General features: G+C 42.0%; 1 protein-coding gene across 1 annotated transcript in view; it reads left to right on the top strand.

The window, feature by feature from the left end:
- Positions 1-4924: 4924 nt before the first annotated feature.
- Positions 4925-18926, top strand: part of STAU2 (staufen double-stranded RNA binding protein 2) — a 170910-nt gene continuing 156908 nt past the window's right edge. The window contains exon 1 of the mRNA XM_036378678.2: positions 4925-5011. The gene's annotated coding sequence lies outside the window, so the exon portion shown is untranslated. The remainder of the gene's footprint in view (positions 5012-18926) is intronic.

Here is an 18926-nt window from a genome sequence, read left to right as displayed (position 1 = left end):
ATAAAGTTTATGCAGTAATTACACATATTAACTAAATAGGCATAAATATGCAACATCATATTTTCTGTAGTTGTACGGTGAGATGTCTGTACCTTACAAAAGAAAGGTTTTACAGTACTTTGTATCAAAAATATTTGTGGAAATATCTGTCACAACTTAAATGTACAGATTAAAACTAGGGATTTGGGGCTTTTATGCAGTTTTGGATACAGGAACTATGATAATTAATGAAGTTTTCTGAATGTACAGTGAAACTTCTAATACTTAAAGTAATTTACCAGTATAATTTTAAAGTTTCGCTAGCATTATTAGAAGGGTAAAGCATTTATTTACACATGGCTTTACTATTCCCAGCATGGACATATGAAAGCGATGGCAGCAAGTGATTGCTGGGAAATACAATGCTACCTGCAAAACAATCTAAATTTGGGGCAGTGGGTCAATTAATAATGAAAAAGTATTGACACCTTAATGATAGGATACCTAGATGAAGGCTGATAATTGCAAAATCAGCACATCTTTTTGGTTGGGTTCACTCTGTGTTCTAAAAAACTGATACTTGTTAAAGGGATAAGGACTTAGAGGTTTCTCAATGTCCTTGTATCAACAGTGATGGAATTCAATATATGCTGATACGTGCATATCTAGTTCACTTAATTTAGATTCTTGAAGTGATTGTGTGATTCATCTGTTTTAGGGAACTCACATTTTAGACATGAATTATCAGATAGTGTGTTAATGTGAGTCGTTAAAATTCATTGCTTGTGAGTCCTCGTTGGAGCATGAAGAGTAAATGGTTTCCATTACCCAAGAAAACTCTTCAGAGTATTTACTTATAGTTTGTTTTGTCTTGGTTTGTTCATGCCTCTCATTCCATGTACTACCTAGTGACAAATTGGTTTAGTAATTTGTCATGCATTGTAGTTAAAGCTCTACTTTTATAGTCACAGTTCTGCACGTGTAATTGGGGAGAGCAGTGGTCTGACTAGACGTAGGTTCATTAATACTGGGTTTTAATCAAATATAATCCAAAACAGAGGGGTCAGTTCTCTTTAGTGTTTGCCTGCATTTTGCTTTTAATGATTGAAAAAATATTATTAAATTAAGTGACTCATTCTTCTGGTACTAAGCTATTAGAGGCTTTTATTCAGTTGAATGATTGACTAATGTAAATAATGCCTTATTCACTTCTTATTGGTATTTTATGAGCACTCTATTAGCTTCATTAGGGTTTCAACTTTAGTATCAAATATCATCCAAGTTCTTAAATAAATAAACAAATAGTACAGCTACAAAGAAACTTTCTAATACTCTGAAACAGAATGCTGGAAGAGGCTGTAAAATATCCAGTCTTGGAAGTTTTCTAAACGAAACCAAGCAACCTGCTAACTTGAAGGTCAGATCCAGCTTTAAAGTTGGTCCTACTTCGAGGAGGCAGGGAGGGTGGTGGAGCAGACCTTCAGAACGCCTTTCCAATCACTTCTGCAAATCTCCTCCTTCTTAAATACACAGTTGGGTATTTTCTTTGGGGATTTATTTTTCGTTTGGTTTGGTTTGTTACACCAAAGTGTGTTGAGGGGTGGAAACACATTTCCTGATGGTTTCTGTTGAAACTATAATTCTAATAATAAAATATATTAGTAAAAATTAGAATATTATGATGTTTTGCAAGTCAGTGTGGAAGTGCTGATTTATTTTTTTCTGAATCTGAGATTCAAAGTGAAAAGGCCAAGTATCTTCAAGTGTCCTGCACTCATGTATACAGACCAAATAGAATAACTCTATCCTTTCCTTCACTTAGGTATTTATGCAGGCATTTAGGCATTAATGTGGCTTTTTGTTATTTTCAAACTGCATACTGAATTAATCACTTCTATTAACAATTTGCATACTGAAACAGATTGTTATGCAAGTTATGACACTCTTGTTATTTAATAATGGAGCAGTGTGAAAGAGTACATGCAAACTATACATCTTGTTTTCAAAACCTGAGAAGTTTTTATGATGTGTTAAGCTGCTTTTACTGGAGATACTGACTAGTCTTTATCCTGTACCTCAGCAGTAGCAGGAAAAAGACCCTCAAAAGTAAGGGTGCTGTAAATCTTAAAGAAGTGACTAGTAATGCAGTGTAGTTGTTCATATAAGTAAAGCTGCAATCATATAGGAGACATTAAAAAAGCAAAATACACCCATGGACTTAAAATTATTATAAAATATAGTAACCTTTTTTTTTATAAAATATGTACATATACATGGTAAGTTTTGGGATAAAATCTCTATTCAGTTTTCTTCCAGCTACATTCTGTTTGCACCACAAGACGTATATCAAGATACTTCTGAGTTGATACATGTATCTCAAGATATGTTTTTAAAGTTTTAGCTGTTTAGCTGTTTATGCAATTCTATAAAAATGTTAGCTATTGAAATAATAGCAGGAGATTTTACGGACTTGTTGGAATTACACCTGTCTACTGCAGAAAGTTCACAAAACCCCCCTCATAATCTGATGCTGATATTCACTAGATGTGTTTTTCTCTGGGTGTGCCGATGCTAAGTATGTGCTATACTGTAGGGTTGTTCTTCAAACTACTCATAGTAAGTAAAGTAAAAATGACATGACATAAAATTATGAAGAAAAAAAACAAGAACAAACAAATGAAAAAAGCCCCCAGAAACTTCTATGGACAGCACCATCACAATTCAGCATCTGGATGAACTTTACTCATGCAAAAATTCCTAGTAGCCTAATGAAAAGTACTTGCATTATTATCCATTGCTACATTATATCAGAAGACTACAAAAGAAATTGTATTATACAGTGTATTTCTGTCCTCAGTTCTTAAATTAAGGGGTAAGGAATCAGAAAACAAAACAATGGAGGAATGAGAAGGGGAGGATTAACGAGCTACCACTGCTGAATACAAGGGTATGTATAAAACTCTCATAGCAAATGCTGAGTTCCCAACATGAGTTTCAACAAGTTGTAAATGGCATATTAGTGTTCTGCTAGTATGAATAAAATTCTGCTATCACTTAGATACTCACAATGCAGCTCTGCCACTAGGTGTCATGATGTGTATTTGGTGTGTAAATTATCTACAATATGCAGGCTTACTACCAAAATTCACCTGGTGTGTGCTTTTAGAGTGTTCCTCCACTATACTTGGGAATTTTGTCAGGCTACATCTTTTGTTTTTGCTCAGAACTGATCCACCTCTTGGTATCAAGTAATAATTAAAAATAAAAATTATCATATAATAGCAGATACTTCAGGCAATATGAACTCTAGACTCATTCTGTTCCTGACTTATCTGTTATTTTTTTAAATTACATTTGCTATGACTAATGTTATAGCTCTCATATGAAAAGATTCATTAAAACTTAGTTGTGTGGCAAAAAGGTATAGATCTTTGCCCCTCAAAAATCTAGTTTTGTTTCTGAGCCTGATATTTTTTACTGCAGTCTTGCAAATCAGGTAGGAACATGATTGGTACAAGTGCTGATGCTTCTACCTGGCTTTTGCACAGATTTAAAAATGCTTGGTTTGTTTTACTTGAGCCAATCAAGAAAACGGATTTTTACAAAATAAATTAGATGGTGGATTAAACTCAGAAATCTTTTACTAATGAACAATAAACTTCTGATGACTTTGTGATAAAGATTTGAATGTTATCTTTTTAATGCTATAGAAATTGATTGGTCAGAAATTGATTTCTTTGATTTGTCCCCTTTTATTTGTTTATTAATTTCTAATTTAAAGTAAGAAACACTTTAGAATTTAATCTCAATTTGCATAAGCTTTTTTTTTTTATTTCGCCTTTTTTTTTTACATTTTTCTGTCCAGTTCTGCCTTCTGTAAGGGATGTGCAAACCTGAAACATGGCAACAAGATAAATCATTTTATGGTGGCAAAACCAAAGACAGTTGGTTTTGGTTGGAAAGGCACAGAAACAGCAATTTATCCCAGGGTTTTATGTGGCTGAGCCCTGTGTAAGGAGGGGGAGGGGTTTATGCCCACCCGGGGAAGGAGGAGGTTTCAGTGATGCACCGTGGAACCTCCATGGCTGAACCTCCACAGCTGCACTCCCTGGCCCTCGTTCGGCGGTCTCCCTCCAGGCAGCTCCCAGCAACTGCATCAGTGATCTGCCCTAATTCTAGACAGAAGAAAATATTAACAGAAATCTTCTTTATGAGTCTTTACCTTTCTCTGAGGGAGGAGAAAGGTGAGAGGGGAAATACGTTGGAGAGTTAGTGGTCCAAGCTAGAGTGAGATGAGTAACAGCAGATGGGGGAAATAAAATAAAGCCTCTTCGGTGGTGTGCTGCGGTGGCTGCCCCCTTCTCCCTGTATTTCTGCCAGCCTTTTTCCTTGCCTGAAGTCCCGCAGCCCGCTCTCTCCAGGCGCGCAAGGAGCGGTGCAGACAGCGGCTCTCGGGAGCAGCTGAGAGTGGGCAGAGCACAGTCGCCAGGCCGATCTCAGCCCCACTCACGGACCGGCACATCCCCCGCGCCGCTGCTCTCCGCGCTCCCCGGCTTGGGGCTTCCTCCTCCGCGGTCCCGAGGCCTCGCCTCGCCGTGTGGAAGCCCGGCCCCGGTCCGGTCCGGCGCGGGCAGGTGAGCGCGGGGCGCCGGGGCCCGCCGGGGCCCGCCGGGGCTGGGGGCGGGCGCAGGGCCCCGCGCCGCCGCTGGGGGCGCTGCGCGCCGCCGGGCCGGGGCCGGGCCGCGGACGGGGCCATTCGCGCGGCGGGCGCGGGGGGAGCGCGGCGCCGGGAGCGCTCAGGGAGCGCCCCGGGGGCGGCGGGCGCGGCGGGGGCGGCGGCGAGGGGGGGCCGAGGGGAGCTGCGGGGGGCGACGCCCGGCGCGGGGGCGGCGGGGCGGGGCGGCGGCGCCGGCGGGAGGGCGGGGGGGGGGCGCAGTGGTTGGGGCCGGCGGCGGCCGCCGCGGCGGCGGGGTCAGTTCTCTTTAGTGTTTGCCGATGTTGGAGGCGTCTCCAAAGTGTCCCCGGGAAGCAGGTAACCGGGAGGGAGGGAAGGGGGCGGCTTCAGCCGCGATGTCCTAGTCTCCGTCCTGGCTTCCCGCTCCTCCCGCCGCCGCGGCGGCTCCCGGGCGAGGGCTCCCCCGGCGCCCCCCGCCTCCCCGGGGCCGTGCGGGCGCTCCTGCGCCACGGCGCTGCCGGCCCGCTCGGCTCCGCTCCGGCGGGGGGCGGCGGCGCCGACCCCGCCATCCACCCCGGGGCCCCCGTCCGCCGCCAGCCGCCCGCCCGACGAGGGGCGCAGGAGGCGGGCGGGGGCACAGGTGGGCAGCGCTGCCACCCCCGGGGGCCGGGGAAGCCCCCTCTGGATCCCCTCCGCAGCTCCCCGCACACGGATCCGGCTGCCGGCGGCGGTCGCTGCGCCAAGGCCGGGCCGCGGCCGGGCCGTGCGGCGGGGCCGAGCTCGGTGGAGACCATGCCGGGCCTGCCCTGCCCCAATCCCCGGGAAGGAGTTCTGTGCGACCGAACTTGCTCCTCGTCCTGTGTCCCGCCCGGGCCTGTCGCGGTGCGCGGCCTCGGGGGCGCACGGTGGCCGCTCCGCCGCCAGCGGGGCGAGGGGCGCCCGGCGCTGCTCGCCCGGTCAGCGGCGCGGACCTCGCAGCTCAGCCGCCGTGTGTTTGTACGTGTGTGCTAGTCAGCCCTCTCTGTGCACGTCCTGCGCTGCCCCCAAACTTCGGACAGGGCCCCAAACTTTGCCATCGGTGCTGGGCTCTCCCACTCCCAAAATGGATGTCGGCATCTCTTCCAGCGATGGGCAGAGCCGTTTACCGGCCCTCGCCCAGCACGAGGTTTTGGGGGCCGTCGTTGAGGTGGGACCCAGGGACACACTGCTGTGAAGTTGCCTAGTCCAGGCTTCTCGTGGGCTGGGTGGCATGTTCCCAGTGTTCAGGTGTCTGGTGGGAAAAAGTTCGTCTTGATTACAGCCAGGCCTGGAAGTCACAGCCATGCCCTCCTGGAGAAGTGTGGGCTGCTTGGGCTTATCTGTGAGGATGAATCCTGCAGCCAAACTGTTTGCCTTGTAGTGCTCAGGGTCCCTCCTGACAAGTCAGTGATACCCAAGAAAAATCGCCCTGCAGTGTATCTGGCTGGTGTTGCCTTACGGCCAGCAAGCTGTTTCTGTGAATACCAAGACGTAAGCTTCTCAAGCCATGTTTGGAATGCTCCCTGTGCAACTACCATGGTACTAAAAGTTTATGCTGGGCAAAAGAGTAGATAAGTGCTGCTGATGTAGCCCCTCTCCTTGCATGCAATACTGGCTTGAACAGTACTGAGGGATGTGTATGAGTAACTGCAGTGTAGCAAGGCACAAGGAAGGCTGTTTGCTCTGCCATAGCTTGGGCTGGTTGAGCTGTGCTTCTGGCCGGGAGCATACATTGGTGTATCTCACCTGTGCTGACCAGTGGCATCAAGCTGCACAGAAGTAAGGTCTTCCTGCATTATGTGGTAATTCCAGGTTAGCAGTCTACACCAGTGAAGTAATACTAATGCATTTAAGCCATTTCCTAACTATAAGGAGGTTCTGTATAGGCTTTGTTGTGACATTGCTCTTACATAAACAGTGCCAGACTGTCAGATTTCTGAATGAAATCTCTTTTTTTTTCTAGAAAGTCAGCAGCAGTGTAAGATTTCCAGTACTGATTTCCAGCTGCTGAACCTTAGCGTTGACCTAAAAAAACCTCAGAGAGAGAGATTTCTACTCCTGCCAGTCTTTGCGAAGATTCCTATTGCTGCCAGCTAGGAACAGGATTGAGGCTGCCTGCTTGTTTGTAGTTTTTGAGGGGAAAGGACAGTTCAGATTTTCTTTTCTTTGCAGACAACTTTTCAGCCATGTTACTCAGCTTGGGTTCTGCTCAGGGTGCTCAGCTTGGAGGCCAAAGTCTTCATGTATCTTTTTGCCAGCTCAACCTACCTTGTTCCCCAAGAATTACATCAAAATAATAATAAATTTGACTAATCTTAAATTCTGATTTAAGATAATAAATTGTAAAGAAACTTTGTAATTTTACTTGCAGAAAAACCTGGTCAGAGGTGTTTTAATGACTGGACTAAGTTTAAATAAGCATTTAACACCATTAGGCTCTTCTTTGGGGGCAAAGGTTTGATTTTCCTCCACAGCTTTGTAAACGTCATTCTAACTCTGGTCTACACTGGTGTGAATGTGGGAAGTGAATCAAATACTATGTGTTTTATTTGTAAAGTGTCATGACAAATGACCTTGGGAAGGTTAGCCAACAAGCCATAGTGAAGCAGATCCTCCTATTGCAAGACTGGGTCCCTAGCCATTAGGAAAGGTGCACCTGTCATGCTCTGTCTAGACAGTTTGTTTTGACCTGCCCAAAATACGTGGCTATTGATTTGTAAGTCTTTGAAAACACTGAAAAACTCCCATCAATTATGTCCACCCCTTCACCCCAAAATACATCTTCTGATGGTATAATTCCATTGGAGAGCTGGTCTTATAAAGGAAGTATGTGGGTTTAAGTGCCCTTTTTTTGGCATATATTTGATAGATATGGGCACAGATTTTTTTCTGATGGGGTGCAGAGTATCTATTTCCTCATGCATGTATTACTGATATGCTGGGGAAGGACCTAACACTGCATTTTTCAGGATAACTGAAACAACATAAGCTCTGATTGCTCATTAACAGAAGTTCACTTTTCCTTCCACTGCTTACATTTATTTCCTATCACCAGCAACAAAATCTATAGGAAAAGAGGCCTGTCTTTTGCCAGAACTTATTGTTTTGTATTTCTAATCTTTCGATTACACATAGCCTGTATTTTTCACAATAGTTCTTGAATTATCTCTCCTCTGAAAAGAAGAGGAGAAAGAAAGACAGGGATTCCATCTGGTTGAGGGGCATAAAGAGCACAAGGCAGGGGTCCTGTGGAGGCAGATCAGCGAACTGGCTGGCAGTTTTGCTCAGGAGGGAAAGGATAGTAAATGAGGGGGAATGGAATTGGTGGGAGTGCATGACAAACTCTGGGAAGAGAGGAAATGGAATCTGTGTGTAGTGTAGTTAACACACATATATAATTTTTATATATACATATATATATATATATATATATATATAAAGTCAAGGGCTCTGCATTTAAGGGGTCTGCTCATTGTCAGCACTAAGTCACAATTGCCATTATCCAAAGTGTGTTTCCATTAAAGGATCAAGAGTTCAGCAAGAATTTGAGAGATGTCTTCTCAGGCATTGTTCTGGAAAAATATTTAGAATGAAAAACTTGCTTGTCACAGCTCCTAATGTTAAAATGAATTTTGAAAAGCCATCTGAGGTAGTGTAACACTAAAGTCACATCTATGTAACTCTTAAAGATTGTTCATAGCTCATCTCAAGAGCAAGTGTTTTGTGGTTTTGGTTTTGTTTTGTGGGTCTTTTTTGTTAAACTGGTAGTTTTTGGAGTGTTTCCCATTAATGAAATATATCATACTGTGTCATGCTCCATCTTTGCATTTGCTTTAGTCAACTATACATCTATACAGTACATCACTAGAATGTTACAAGTTTGTTTCTATTTAACCAAATAAAATCAAATTATGAAATTTAATTTTTTCCTAGTAAATAGCACTTTTTTCATTTTTAATTACTAATATTGTAACTCCACTATGCTTCTGTATCCCCATAATCTTCTGATTTAGTCACATTTAAAATGATGGGAGGGGACACTTTTTAGACTGGTTAGGACACAAGCTTTGAGCTCAGATCCTTCTTGGTGTCCCAAACCTGGTTATAACCAGCAGCCAATTATTATATCAAGTATGGGTTAACCTCCTATCCTTAGATTCTGGGAGAAGTTAGCTTACTAAGTTTTTTACCATAGTAGCACGTGCTCACTTGAAGGGTATGTTTACAGTCTCATCTTCTGAAAACTTCCAAAGGATCACAAAGGTTCCACTTCCAGTTTCACTGCTTGTCAGCTTTGAGGAGGCTGTTTTGCCTCCAGGCTAAAGGAAATGTTTTTGAGTGTAGGAGACAAGATTTTCTTGAAAAGTTTCTTGCAATGAAAATAGTCACCTGTTGGATCAAGAAAAGACATGAGTAAGCTAATTTTTATTGCTACTGCTTATTTTTTGCACCTGTTAGGTATTTGTGGTTCCCAGTTTCTCCTACAATGACCCCAGTTTAAAAAAGCAGTGTTAAACGAATATAAGGAAATATCAGTATACTAAATGTGCAGATTGATATCAGTAACTGGAATTGTCTGGATAAGTAACTGTCTGCAAGTGGTAGAGAACTTTTTCCATGTCACCCAGGCAACACATCCATGCAATTGATACATTTTGAAGGATGAAATCAAGATAATGTTGTTCCCAAGGTGGAAATGTAGGCCTGGTAGAGGACAATGTTTGGTCACTTAGAAGCATACCCAGTTGTTCTGATACAAACAAAATAATAATGAATTAACACTCTGTAGTAGCTTTGGCTTTGTTAGACAAGGTAAGATCAAGAAGCAATCTAAAATTTCATGTTAACTGTTAGTTCTTATGTTTGTTTTAATTTTTTACCCTTCTGCTGGTCCTTCTTCAGTCCTGGATACGATGTTGCTTTTTTCTTTCCAGACTGTGGAAAATATTTTCTCTGCTTTTTGTTTCAGGCTAAATAATAGTATTTAAACCTGCCTGCTTTGAGTAGTGTTTCATCTGTGAAGGCAATGTCCATTCAAGAAGGCATTTTGCTCAAGAGTATATACCCAAGAGACATTCCTTTTGTACCAGTTTAGGGCCTGGGAATTGTAATGAATGACTCCAGAGGGATTTTCCTGAAAACCCTTCTGACCCTCTGAGAATTCAGTGCAAGACACTTACTACTAGTCTTGTATTAAATGTGTGTCCAGCTTGTGCATGGCACCTAGAGCTGTCTCATCTTTGTGAAAAGGAATGAGAAGCTTGTCCTGGATCAGGATTCAGTTAAAGCTCCCTGTTTTTTCAGAGCCATCTCTCAATATTCTCTCTTAGCTGAATCCACTGGGTTAGGTATGGAGTTTGAAATCTTCAGAAGGGAGAGTGGCCCACATCATCTTTTCTTCACCCCTTTTCAACTGGCCAGTTTTTATTACTTAGAGCCTTCAGCAAGTGAAAACTGGCTGAAGGTGCCAGGACTGGATCAATTTTCCATGGACTTGGTGAAGTTGCCATTCATGAGGATGTTCTGGATCTGGACTTCCAGGCAACCCTAAGTATTTGCCAAGTCCCATGAGAATAATTTAATATTTAATTAAATTCTTCAGCTGTTACATTACAAGGTTCTTCTGAAACAGACCATTCCACAAATTTCTCTCAGTGGCAGTTCACCAGAGGAGGTGGCTTTGGAGGCCTTTTCTCTTCCCAGGATACCATTAAAGTACCTGGAAAACTTTTATCTCCTTCTCTGGTTCTACTCAAATCTTACTGCAGTTTGAGCCTCTTGATACTTTGTAACATTTACAGGTTACAGTAGGCATGAGGGCAAGCAGCTACTGTAGCTGGTGAAACTTAAGTTATTAAATGTATTTTAATAGAATAGTTATTATTTTTTTAATAGTTATTAAAAGTATTTTAAAAGAAATGTAAACATCAACTTGCCCATCCTGGATTTGAAATTGTTTCTTTTCTTGGACACAGTAGTAACTGGAATCTTTTCAAGGTTTTTAAGCCAAAAAAATTTCTACTCACTAGGAATTTTGACATTAACACCAAAAAGAAGTGGTTTTATTTGCTGTCGTTGCAAATACTGGTACTGTTTACCTCTGCTCAGGTATCTCATAGCTGACAGGAGCATGGGAGACATAGGTACTGTCAGATAAATATACCTGATATATCCCCAGGATGGGACAGGACAGAGCACTGCAGGTGAACAGGGTTAGCTGAGGCAGTTCTATTCCCAGGGCCTGCTCTGTTTTTGAATGTGATGTCTTTGCTGTTGTGCTGGATTGCAGATCTGCTCCACACCTCTGGGGTCAGCACCTTTACCTAAGCTTCTGCTGTGTGTCATTGCAACCTCGACAGACTTTGGTTGACCCTTGGACTAGGAGCACAACCCTTCATTAACTAGGAACATCCATTTTTGCAGGGGGTTAGACTGTATTAGGCATGTGTTTGTAGCCTAATAGCACATGTTCTTTTGGACATCCTAGAAAATAGGGTCCTGTTTCCCTTTTGAAGTATTCTTTTTAAATTTGATTTTTATTTGGAGGGGAAAGAGTAGGAGTCTTAGTAGTGAACAGGAAGTGTTAGCTCCCTGCAAGTTCAAAAGCAAGTTTGTTCTTTTCAAGTCTGTTCAAGCTAGTTTAGGGTGGTTCCAGAGTCACAAAAGCTAACTTTACCCTGCTGAGTCTAATGACCCTGGAGTCCTCAAAGTACAGTAAGTGGTAAGAAAGGACATTCCTTTGAAGGGCAGCTCAGAGCATGATCCACCCATCCATCCTCTAGGTGGTCGCGAGTCTATGAAGTTACAGCATTCCCATTCCTAATAAATGCAATCTTTTTTTTTTTGCTTTTGCTCAATTCCAGGTCCTCTTTCTTATTATTTTGAATCATTTCGTGTTACCAGTGCATCAGCTTGCACTTTAAGCCAGTGTTATCCTTTGTTTTATTTCTGACTTTATCTGGGTAAAAATACTTGAGACAATTCCAAATTTTAATTCAGTTTGTTTACATTTTTTCCCTGTAGTAGTTACGTTTATAACTTCCTTTGGTCTGAGGAAACGAGTTATTCTGAATCATCCGCTCTATAGATGAAGGTCTCTTATTTGCTATTTTATGATGTATCCTACTTAGTGTTCCTAAACACTAGTACATAAGTTGGAGGAAAAAGCCTGGTTTTGTTGTGCTGGTTCTGTGCCCTCACAGTTTGCTCAATTTGAAAAAAATATCTTTTTACCAGCATTCTTCCTTTCTGTTGTTTGTTGTTACTTTAGTACCATCCTTGCTGATTTCAACTCCAGAAATAACATTTTGCTATCCTGCCAGTTGGGTGTTGCCTCTGTGCTGCAGCTGAATTTGTGGCAGGTTTTTTGTGTTCAGCTAATGTTTAGCATTGATTGTGTCCCCAAACACAGCATCTTTAACCTTAATTTTCTCTGGTTGAAAACTTAGATTTTGTGCTTATCTTCAGTCAGAGACTTGGTAGGCCCAATCCAATACTCAGGAATTATTTTACTTAAATTCATTGACTGAGGAGAGCTGCACTTGAAATTGGAAGGAAGCTCTGTCAAATCAGTGCAGGACCCCTGATCTCACAGGTACTCTGTGCCTGGGAGCAGAGTCCCAGTCCTGTCCCCCAGTGAGCAGGGAGCCAGTCTCTGTATGAGCTCTATGTCCACATTATCTTATAGCCAAGCAATTAAAAACTGTCTGTGGAAGAGTTGAGAGAAGGGGGAACTCCGGGAATGTTTCAGGAACAGAAGGTGGCAATTTGACCCCAGCTGTTTCTGGGAGCTGCAACTTCTTGGAAACTGGATGCGACTTCAGTGTGGGCATTCATCACTTTAGCTGTCAAATACAGTGGTTTTGCTTAAATACACTCGTGGATAACAAAAAAAAAGGCACACAAAGCAGAATTTTATCTGCTTCTAACAATAGAGTGCAACACCTGTTGCTTAGTCCACTGAAACCACCTTCTCTGAGGAACTTGCAGCTATTAATTATAGACAGCAGACTGCAGTATGAGGAGGGTTGGTGGCAGGAGCTGTAACTTCATTTCAAAGAAAAAGGCATGGTTCTGCTACTTCACCAAATTTGCTACTTCGAATTATATAAGAAGTAGTTTGTCACAGGCAGTGAAGGAAAACTGAGATTTTCTGAATTCCATTAATAAAATGCAATTTCTACTTAGGGATTGAAGTCAAGAAGTAATTTTTTCCTGCTTCAGAACAAAGTAACAGTTGGAGGGATGTTTTACTTAAAGTAAGAATATGTTGTAATTTAAAATCAGTCAAAGCTTACTGGAGATTTTAGGAATGTAACCACTACTTGTTAGCACAAATTGGGAAAAAAGCTTTTAGAAATATATAGGAGAGAAATTTCAAAATACTAATTAAATCAGAAACTAGATTCTTGGAAGCACCTCAGATTAGACTCCAACATCACAAATAAGGAACCAATTAGAGCTTTGATGCAAACAAGTCTGTAGCCTCAGAGTGTCAAGTTTGAGTCATGTTTTTTCATTTACTTAATCCTCTTCTCCACTTTTAAGCTGATGATTGATTGTTAAACTAGTGGCTTAGACTTCCCTTCTATTCAGCTATTTTTCTTCAGGAAAGCTGACTAACTCATTTTTGTTTAACATAAGGTGAATGCAAGTTACCTGTATCTGGAGTAAGATGGTATGATGACCACTTCATCCTTTAAAAACTGTTACAGATACGATTGTGTATCACAGAGTGTCCGGGGGAGATAAAAGTTTCCAGTTTTCCAGAAGTCATAAGTGGTTTATAGTCATGATAAAGGAGAGAGCTGAAGAGTTACAATAGTGGACAGCCAGCTCTTGTGCTTTGGGTTAGTGCTTGCTCTCAGGTGCAGTAAGCAAATACAAAGAGGATATTACCTCTGGTGTTGGGTAGGGTGTGTGTCCTGCCTGGCATCTGTAAGGCATTATAACCACCTGTAAACTAGGTTTTGGGATCTACCTCAAACCACAATGAGTTTTGGATGAGGAAGGCTTCCCACAAAGAATGCTCTGATGATCACCTTGCTGTTTCATGAAGGAGTTTCACATTTTCTTCCCTGTAGTAATTCAGGGTATCTTGGCTGGGTCAAACTGATGGCTGTGTCTGAACCAATATTCTGTCTGGATGGTTCAGAGTCTTTTCTGTGCTTAAAATTTGTGGCACTGTGAGAACTGGGTTAGCTTGTACTGGCTGTTGGAAATTTCCGTGGCTTTTATACCATCTTCTCTATTTTCTGGACAGGAACAATAAATTGAGAGAGACTTTCTGATGAGATTATCTTAACACAGCAAACATTTCTGTAAACCAGACTGATTTTCCCCCTTGGGCTTTGGGTTATAAACAGGTTGAAATGTTTTGAGATGCCAAACAGTTTCTGATGCAACAGATTGGCTTTCTTTATCTTTTAGTTTTCTTCTGGCATTGAAATCTTCAAGTTGATAATCTGATTGATGTCCCTTACCATTTTAATACAAAATAGCAATCCTTTTTTCTCATAATTTTTCAGATTAATATTAATAGTTTCTCTACTTAGGATCTCTGTTAGGATGTCTGTCTATGAAGTCTTTCCTTGAGTCTTTGAGTGGCAAGACTAGTATACACAGGACCTGACTGATTTCTCTGTTAGAAAAGAAAATTAGCCACATGTACAGTCTGGGGTCATTAGTTTTGCTGTACACAGTAAGATGCACTGTGGCCTGAGTTGCTCTGTTCCCAGCTTTTTCATGTCAGCCTTGCTGTTGCCAAGGAAGCAAGGGAAGAGTTGCATTCCTGCCTGTCAGTATGCTCCACTTTCTGTTAAGTTTCTTGTTACAAGGTTTTATGCTCTTGCTCGTGCAAATGTGCACAGTTGCAGTCAGTGCCCTAACCCCTGCATTTTCCATCATTCTTTACAAAATACTTGTCTCTTCAAAGGAGCTTATTTATGTCTGTAATTGTGTTTGTTAGTTTTAGTAACATCCATGATCACTTGTTGAAGACAAGTTTGGCAGTAGACTTTGGGTAGGATTCAGGTGCCTGTATTTTGCATTCTTGTGCAGATTGAGACACTAAGTTACCCTGTCTGCTTCTCAGCTGCCACTCAGCTGTGTGGTTAGTAATCCTAAATTAGAAGCCGACTTGTTGATCACCTTGAATAACTCCCTGGGTCTGCTGGCTGTACTGACTGGTGTAATACATTCCTTTAAACACACACATTATTGCCATTTCATTGCCTCTTCATGTCAGGGTTTCTCTGAACTGCCTGCCACATGCAGTGTCAGATGTGGCAGGAGTCTTCAGAGAGAATGTCTGCTTCCTGAAGCAGCAGCTGATGGAATAGGCAGGTCTCCAAATGTGGTGTCTCAGGATATCTCAGCTGGCATTGTGTATTGGGTCTTTAAAAGACTGTAGTGGGTTCACCCTGGCTGGATATCAGGCAGCCATCAAAGCCACTCTCTCACTCTCCTCCACAGCTGGACAGGGGAGAGGAAATATAATGAAAGGTTTATGAGTTGAGATAAGGACCAGGAGAGATCACTCATCAAATACCATCATGGGCAAAACAGGCTCAAATTAGAGATATTAATTGAATTCGGTACTAACAAGATCAGAGCAGGATAATGAGAAGTGAAATAAAACCTTAAAAATACCTTTTTCCTAGCCCTCCCTCCTTCCCAGCTCTGCACTCTCCTCCAGCAGCACAGGGAGCCAGGGAATGGGCATTACAGTCAGTTCATCACCTGCTTTATCTCCTGCTGCTCAGGGAGAGGAGTCCTTCCCCTGCTGCACCTTGGGGTCCCTCCCACAGGACATAGTTCTCCATAAGCTTCTCCACCATGAGTCCATCCCATGGGCAACAGTCCATGCCCAAGCTGCTGCAGCATGGGTGGCTCTTCCATGGGGTGCAGTCCTTCGAGGCCAGGCTGCTCCAGTATAGGAACAGGGCCCCTCCTTCCACAGGTCTCCCATGGGCTCACAGCCTCCTCTCAGGCACCCACCTGCTCCAGGGTGGGGCTCCTCCTCAGGCTGCAGGCAGATCCCTGCATCCCCGTGGATCTCCATGGGCTGCAGGGGCACAGCTGCTTCACCATGGCCATCATGGGCTGCAGGGGGATCCCAGCTCTGGTGCCTGGAGCTCCTCCTGCTCCTCATTCTGCACTGACCTTGGTGTCTGCACACTTGTTCCTGTCACACATTCCCACCTTGCTCTTCTCTGCCCACAATTACAACTGTGCAAGGGTTTTTTTTATTCTTCTGAAATATGTTGGAGGCATTACCACCATTTCTAATTGGCCCAGCCTTGACCAGCAGCATGTCCATCTTTGAGGCTGCCAGGGATTGGCTCTGCTGGACAGAGGAAGCTTCTGGCAGGTTGTCACAGGAGCCACTCCTGTAACCCCCTGCTGCCAAAGCTTGGCCATGCAAGCCCAGTACCCTCTGGTAAATATGGTAATCCCATGCTGTATTTCATTTTACTCAGTGACAATTTAGACCTTGCTTATATTTCTAAACCTGAATTATAGATGCCTTTAATCCTTATCTGAGTCCTCATATCTCACTGTATAGCTGTGCCATACAGTGTGGATGATTGTGCTGGTGTGACAGGTACTGTGCATGTAAATGGCTTTTTAGTTCACTGATTTTTCATATTAGTTACTCGACTTTTGCTGTAGTGGTTTAAGTAATTTACTACATCCTAAACTTTTGTTTATTATATTTACTCTGGGACATTCTATGTATTTCAAGTTGTATAAATCCAATCTTGATTGCAGGGTAAGACTTTGGTTCTTGCCCTGTTGCTAACACACCATAATTAAATGGCAGTAAAATTCCCCATGTTTGGCCATTTTGTTGATTGAGAAAATCTTTAGGTTTAGTCTGTGATTCCATAATTAGCTGCCTTGTTTGTCTGGTTTGTTTTTTTACTTTTCAAATTTACATGAAACATTTTTAAAATGAGTTGTTAAAGAAGGATTGATTCAGTGGCAGATATAAATAATATGTACTCCCACATAATGTGATTCTGTGATAATGGTAATGTGGTCATTGATTTGGAGACTTGCATGCTTTTTGTACCAAATTGGATCAACATCATACTGGAAGCTAGGGAACAGATATGGTTTCATGATGAAAAAAATGTGCAAGATGAAGCTGTTTCTACCTCAGTTTTCTAATTTTTAAGTCCTTTTATGTTGTTTTAATGTGCCTGTTCTGTGTAGTAATTCAAAAGGGAGGTTGAACTGACTGTTTGAAGAAGTGGTTGAAAAATATGACTGCAGATTTTTAGTCTGTTTCCTACTTGATTTTTTCTTTCAAAAATACCTTCCTTTCTTTCCTCAGGAAGGTTCCTATTGATTGTACATGAGAGTTGGCAAAGGATAGTCCTCTGTGGGTGATAATATCTGTAAGTGTGGATCTTGTGACCTGCTGTTCACTGCACCTGCTTGGCCCTTCCTTGCCTTCCTGGGGCTTTATCTACAACTCTTTTCTGCTCCAGTCCAAGAGCAGAGAAAACAAATTGTAAGAAACTGTGTTATTTAGTCTTCAGAGACTGGGTTCAACACTGAGCAATACCGGGAACATTCTTGTAGGCCTTGCAGCTCCTTAAATTTTGGGTATTAGTCCCTAATAGTCTGTGTCACTTCCTTTGCTTGTAAAATATCTTACCAAAACAATGAAAATAAAAGAGTTAGTGATTTCTCCCCCACCCTTCTTACACTTATGCAAAGTAAAATGCTTTTAAGGCATCACTTCACTTGCTGCCATGTATTACTTACCTGTTAATTAGCTGGTAGCTGTGTTCATAAATTCACTGAAACTAAGGTTCTCTAGTGTAAGGCACAGTAAAGGAAAAGAAACCAGGCCACGGGTTTCTGAAGATGTAATCATCAGGGATAAGATCATGGGCTTTGTGAGGAACAGTGTGAAGGAGATGAACTTCAGTGTATGGCTTGACAGCAAAGCTAAGCTGATTAGCAGGAGTTGAAAGGGCTAATTCCTTGCACCCACTCCAGGTCAGGAGTTTGTGTCCCTCCTTGTACAGACCAGATGCTCCTCTGGTCTTTGTCCTTACCTGCCACGAAAACTGGTTCAGTGAGATGGACGGAAAGTGTTGGCTTTTTGCTGCAGGGAAGAGAGGACATGGGATTGTCCCTTGCTATGGCAGCAAGTCATTAGATCAGTTTAGCTGTTGACAAACCACTCCTCATAAGGCAAAAAGCTACGAAATTGATGGAGGAGCAAATGGGAAGAACAAACAGGGGGGACCAGCAGTAATATAGAAAAAAAAAAAATTTAAAACAGAGAAACCCTGTGCAATTTCATGCCTAGTGTTTTATTTTTTGCTATTTAAAATGTATAAATAAAATTAATTTTGCAAATAAGTCTGGATAATCATCTGCTGATTGTTGCTTTAAGGCATACTCTTGCTAAACTGCTACTGTGTGGCCATCTAATTACTTGATATTAGAAGACAGAAGTTCTAATTAGGCTGCTCTGAAGGTAATCCAGAGCTGTGTGGTTTTTGTCAACCCCAAATAAGTAGCTAGATATAACACAGTGAAAAAAATTGCATAAGGCTTAGAACTTCTTTAGTACTTTTTGTAATAATGTCCAGAAATGTATAAATATTAGCCATAAATGTGAGAAATGGCACACCAGAAATGTATTTCACCTTTAAGCAGTTTTGTATGCTTTTGTGTAACTGAATGGATGAATTAATATCAGAAGAATAGAAGAAGAACTGAACATTTAATGGAATTTTAAAGCTAAGTGTAAAACCAAACCCTTCTTAGTTAGGAAGCTGTTAACTATTAGAGTTCTGTGAGTTGGGACTTTTCACAGAAGAATCACATTAACAAGCTTCTAACCAAAATGGGGTTGGTCTGAAAAAAAGTCTTGAGATGCTTGCTGCCTGCTTAGACACTGCCCCCAGTCTGTTGGATTGATGTTCCTGTACCTTTCAATGTTTTCATTAATGATGTGGATGAAACAGTGCAGTTATTAAATTGGAGATGCTATAAAACAGGCTTAGAGAAGACTTGCAAACATTTTTGAATTAGTATTAAAATTGAATGTGATCTTGAAAAAAATAAATGAAAATAAATAAAAAATAAATTTTTTTCTGTTCTGTTGGGTTTTTTAATAAGAAAATTCAAGGAAGACAAGAACAAAGTCTCATTAGCTAGGAAACAGCTTCACAAAGAGAGCACAGCCTAGAACTTGCTGGGTAGCAGTTCTGTAGAAAAGGATCTG

The sequence above is a fragment of the Molothrus ater genome, chromosome 1, assembly GCF_012460135.2.
Source record: "Molothrus ater isolate BHLD 08-10-18 breed brown headed cowbird chromosome 1, BPBGC_Mater_1.1, whole genome shotgun sequence".
Taxonomy (NCBI): Eukaryota; Metazoa; Chordata; class Aves; order Passeriformes; family Icteridae; genus Molothrus; species Molothrus ater.
Note: the sequence above shows the minus strand (reverse complement) of the source record. Positions and strands in the feature narration are given on the sequence as shown.